At 42.6% G+C, this 5739-nt stretch overlaps 1 long non-coding RNA gene across 1 annotated transcript; it reads left to right on the top strand.

The window, feature by feature from the left end:
• The first annotated feature begins 214 nt into the window (after window positions 1-214).
• LOC142603189 (uncharacterized) lies at window positions 215-4373 on the top strand. Its single transcript, XR_012837068.1, has 4 exons — window positions 215-655; window positions 2138-2203; window positions 2693-3393; window positions 4152-4373. It is a non-coding gene; the product is annotated as an uncharacterized LOC142603189 (long non-coding RNA).
• Window positions 4374-5739: the final 1366 nt, after the last annotated feature.

Raw genomic sequence — 5739 nt, 5'->3', positions numbered from 1 at the left:
TTTTAATGTTTGGGTTGCTTTAGGTTTTTCTCCAAATACCATTAATTATCGAGAAAATCTGCAAGCCTATCTATAAATATATAGAGTATACAGAGGTACAAGTAAATGCATCTATAAGTGCATTTAGGCCAGGTATTAGGAATAAACAGGATGACCACCTGTTTAGCATTCAAGTTCATCTATCCAAACTACCATTTTCATTTGTACTGTGGTTGTGACATATAAATCAATGCCCACAAAATAAAATTGCTTTGTCTAATAATCCTTTGTGCCAGGGTTATCAATAGTTCATTAGTCTTGCTTTGCATCTGTCAATAAAGGGTGCAATTGAGAAAGAGAGAGCTCAAGGAAAGAAGTGAGTATATTCTATATGGGAAGGAGATGTCTTCCACTTTGGCCACCCTTTCTCTCCTTTCGATTGTAGGCTGCATGGTATGGCTGCAAAGTACACACAGCTTTTTTTCTCTTGAAACAGCTTAGAGGATGGTATGTGGTTTCATTTATTCCTGAAGAGCCCAAAAGGGCTCTCAAGTCTCTGAGCTATATTCACACCATGAATGGTTTCTTACATGTGAGAAACTTCCACAATGGGATCAGTAATTATTTTAGCTGTCCTTTGGGCTTTGCCACATGTCCAAAAGGCACTCGTGCAAAGGTAAGTTGTTCCTTCCTGGCTAGCAGTCAGCATGCCTCTGACTGAGATGACAGCATGATACATGCTGACTAACGAGTGCCCCTTCCTGGGCCAGCTAGGTGCTCCTCACTCATTACCCTGGTTTATGTAGCTTGACATGAGAGATTGGATGTTATCCCAGCAAGGTGGCATGGCTTCAGGTGGTGATATTTTACTCATATAGTCTTGCCAAGTTCATCTTAGCAGCATTTCGTGATCTGGTTCCTCCTGATCTGTGTCACTAAACTCTACACAACGTGCCACAGACAGTGTATGTAGCACTTCTCTGTTAAAGTTGACCAAACAAAACTTCAGTACACCCTTGGTAGTTTCAGCTTTTTATCAATTAATTAGAACTGTGCATAGTTTGACTAGGAGGTCAGCAAATAAATCGTGTCATTAATTAGATACCAAATAATTAGTTGATGGCTCCTGGGATGCCACTTGATTTCTTTCACCACGATCATTATACAGTTACAAGGTTTACTAATGGTCAGCATGCAATAGTTTCAAAATTCATCAAACCAGTAGATGCTGAGTGGTGAAGCAAAATATTTGCATCACCAAGGGGTTTGGAAGTCCCAGTCTCTGCAGCAGCGGTGCGCAGGACAGGATCTTGGCTGGGTGTACCGGATTGGCTACGAATGGGATTTCTGGTCGCGGAGGAACTTCTCATAGTCCCTTGGAGGTTGAGCTAGGAGGTGCAGCAGCACAATTGTGCCCATCGTCCTGCAGCCGAGAAGCCTCTGTAGGCTGGGGGCTGAGTGGATAGCTGCAGACTGGAGCTCCGCTGTGGCCCTATGGTTGGGGCACACAAGTCGATTCAGCTCATCAAAGAGAAGCAGAGAGTTTATGTAGCCCATAAAGCGATTGCAAAGACCTCAGGGGATATGTAGAGTTTATTCTGGAAAAAAGCAGCTAAGTGAGACAAAACCCTCTGGCCTTCTGCTACTCTAGAAACAAGTTTTTGAACATAGACGTACCTTGTTAAGTAGACCCAGTGAAAAGTTTTTACTGAAAAACTATTTTCTCAGCATATTGTTTCACTGAATGTTTCATGAAAGCCTTTTGGTTTCTTCATATTTTCCTGTTAGAAGAACATTGATCATGGTTTGGGGTAATTCTGGTGCGAGAAAATTCTTCTTCCAATGTATTTTTTTCCTTTTTCCCACTGGAAAAAGAACAGAAGATTGAAAAGTAATAATGTCTTCAGAATAAAAAACTATTTTCCTATACCCTTTGCTTCACAGTCTACTGCTGAAAATGGCAAATGGAGAAAAAAAATTGCAAACTGAAAAGAAAATTATTTTGAAATTTCTCACAAGATAAGTTTGCCTTTTTTGAAAAGTCACTTTTATTCATATATGTAAGCTAGAAAAGTGATCTGGTTCTGCTAGGCTACAGTTGAACAAAAAAAGATTTGTAAATAAAGAACTGAGTGATTTTAAACTTCTTGTGTTACAGTATTTTCTATCAATATTTCATCATAAGAAGTCGGTGCAAAGACTGAGTCTCGCTTTGCTGGCGCAGGTAAGCTGTCTTTCTGTTCAAGTGTCATTCTTCGATGGTTTTCTCTGCTGATAAAAGTTAGCAAGGGGAATGAAAAGGAACAAATGCTCATAGCTATCCAGAAAAACAAGGAGACAATGAAAGAATTTTAGTTCCTTTTGAAACGACGTCTCTTCCCTTCTGGCTGCAGGAGTCCCTGCAAGCCCTAAGCATGTGTCCCACGATTCATGCACCTACCGATGCCGAGATGCCGAGACACACCGCCATGGGCAAATATTGCCCGCGACCGCCTTCTCCTGCGGTTGCCTACTTTGAATGTGGCAGAGTGAAAAGTAGTTTCATTAGCAAGTGATGCTCTGGGCTTATGAGGAATGCTTGAAAATCTGTATTCATGAGAATTAATGATAGAAAATTTCTAATCTTTCTTCTGCTGCTGGCCAAATGCAGATGTTATTCAGAAAGATTATCCAGTACAGTCAGCTTAAACTGAGCTTTCCTCAACTATCCTAGATCTTTTTGAATAAAAACTCTCCGGTGCCCACACCCCACCAAAATAACCCGTGTTGTCTCCAGAGCTGCCGCGTAGTGCCACGTGGTCGGCTGACAGCAGCTGCAGCAACAGGTAAGACCAAGCAATGGGAAAACGGGACAGTTAGAAGGCAAGAGGATATTTGGCACATTTATCCACTGTCTGCTCCTTGCAAAGCTCTTCCAAAGCTCTGTCACACTGTGTTTGAAGACCAGGTCCAAGAAATGACTCGGGGCCCATCTGTGTTGCCAAATAACTTCACTCGGTTGTTTGCTCCTGGTCTTCGCCGTCTGACTGGCCATGTAGATGCTGTTTTGAAGTGAGCCAGCTAGTTCTCTCCAAGAGGAAGCTCTCCAGTGCTGGTGTCACAGATGCGATGCGTATTCTCATCACCGTGCTGTCTCACAGTTCTGCTGAGCTGTGAAACATTCCTGGTATCATCTCAGCTATCTTGGACCAACGTCGCCGTTCTGCCTTAGGATTGCCTTACGGGTCCCAGCGGGTGTGTGGTGCGGTCGAGGCCACCTCAGCCGAGAGGGGACTAGTCCTGAGCAATGCCCTCCAATCCCGTAGGCCAAGGAGGGCAGAGGTTGTTGAAGGTTGGACTGACGAGCGTACAGCAGGAGCAGTTTGCTCTGACCGTGCTGCATGGCTGTGCCCGTTCCGGGGAGTTGCCTCAGTTGTGAGTAACGTACAGTTTTAGTCATAATTTAAAATTTACAGCATATTATGAAGGTAACTTTGTATTGGAAACCACAGCTCTATCACTTTTTTCTAGTTTTATCAACAAATATAGCCTATCTTAACAGCCTTTCTACCCTTTTGTCTCGCAATTTATTTTTGAATGTGTTATAAATAGCCAATGCTCTGGATTGGGTCAGTTCCCTCGGGAAATAAGTGCGTGCCATATATATTAGAGGTTAAATTCACCCTCGCCTTATACTCACTGAGTACCACGTGAGGGGTGGTGTAAGGCAGGAAAGAACTTGATACTGCGTACAGAAAGTAATTTAATTTAAAGAATTACACCAATTGCATTTTTAGAAACCTTATTATAAGGTCAATTTATTTTATCAAATGACCAGTAATTAATTTTACAGAAGATGTTAAAGAGAGTGAACTCTAAACTCTCTGTTCTAACTTGGATCTTGACATTAAAAGTACAAGACTTGAGCGTACTGGGCTTGCAAAGATACGCCCAGTGTTGGCTGAGTGATGTGTCGTGGTGAACCAGACGGCAGGGCAGGGGAGAGAGGTCTGGGCTTCTTATAGACACTGCCCAGCACCGCGCAAGTTTATTTCCCCATCAGAAGGTGGCCGGTGCCTTTCATTTGTGCCTCTAGTCACCCAGAGGTTACAAAGAGGGATTCTCCGTGCAGGGAGAAAGACAAAGTACGAGGGATGCATGTAATTATATGGCAATTTGGTTGTTTTTTCCAGAAACGCTAACTGACAGTCATCCGGCACAAGCCACTGTGTGTTTCTTCAGCTGTGCCATCTGCCGTGGTTGCCCTCTTCCCTGCCTACTCGTGATAGAAGAATTGTCTTTTTCTCCACCCTGCTAAGCTTCCTGGACAACTGATCCCCCTTCTGCCACTGCTGGACCAGTGTCACAAGGCTGCCGAGAAGACATGACCAGGAGGGGATGGGTGTAAGCGCTGACCTCCCAGTGTAGCTCTTCACTCAGAAATCTCTCTTGATTCTAATAAAGAAACCAAAACAAAGTGAGGTTTGAAGAAACTGTAATCTGTCTTATGGTGAGACAAAATCCCTTTCCTCACTGGCTGTGGGAGTTGTACTCCAAAATTCACAGCAGTACGCTCTTTCATATTGCTGATGTATGTAATGTAATTTACTCCTTTCCCATAATGAAAAATGTTTAGATACAGGTGAAAAAACCTTCAACCTATTTTGATCCTATGGAAGGTCAAAAGAAAAGCCTGATTTAACACTGATTTTTTTTTTTTCTTTTTGGAAGGATGCTATTCATACTTTGGTTTAACAATCCAGCACAGAAGAGAGCAGCATGACTCGAGCCAAGGAGAAGAGTAGAGAGAGTGAATAACGACAGCACAAATCAGCAGTAAAGAAGCAGTCTGCTGCAGCACCTGTACAGAAAGCCCGAGGCCAGCGAGGAAAGTGGCAGAAAGATTGCAGTGGGAAATGGCATGGGGAGCACCATATGCACGGAGCACCGAAAGGCTGACAACAGCATTTTAAGCTATCCTAAGGATGGGGGAAATGTCTCTGTCCTTGAGTAAGGGCAAAGAGAGAGAGGAAATTTTGAAGATGGACAGTTTAAGACCATACTTTTCATGTTAGGCAAGTGCAGCTCTGCTTTTTATTTAAAATACGGTGTGTTGCTGCTAATGAGGCTCTGTGGATGTTCACAGGGATGTGGTGTGCAGGTAGGAACTCTAGCACGGCTGTTGGGTACTTCTTTAGATGAGAAATAGGTACTGATATGGTTGCATGAAGTTTACAATAAAAAGCAATGCATCAGTCAATCCAGCAAATTAACCACTTTGAATGCAAATTAGGGATAGCTTCTGTTTTGCTTTGTTCGCTGTGTTCTTGTTTTAGATAGCGTTTGGTGCAGAAATTGTATAAAGCAGGAATATAGTTGAATAAAATTCTCAAAATAGCCTCTGCAACTACTATTAGGATGTTTAAAATCTATGTAATGCTAGATTGTTCTACTAAATGTATTTTCTTCCTAATTTTGAATTTCCCTAATCTGCTGAATCTGTTCCAATTGGGATAAAGTAGAAAAAAATGTATGGTGTGAAATCAAAAGAGGTCATTGAAGTCATCCCACGGGATGCGGGGTTACAGTCTCTTAACCAAAGCAGGCAGAGAATACATTACTGTCTTTTCTGTGGGGTTTTTTCCCCCTACTTTTTGTTTTAAATGAATACTACTGGAAGATGAAGGATGGGCAATTTGACTTGCTTTGGTACCTAAGTCAGGGAGAGAATTCATGGCAGAGGGTCCCGGAGATGTTGGATGGATAACCTCCTGGTCAGAG

Source organism: Balearica regulorum, chromosome 10 (genome assembly GCF_011004875.1).
Source record: "Balearica regulorum gibbericeps isolate bBalReg1 chromosome 10, bBalReg1.pri, whole genome shotgun sequence".
Classification (NCBI taxonomy): Eukaryota; Metazoa; Chordata; class Aves; order Gruiformes; family Gruidae; genus Balearica; species Balearica regulorum.
This window is presented reverse-complemented; position numbering and strand designations above follow the sequence as displayed.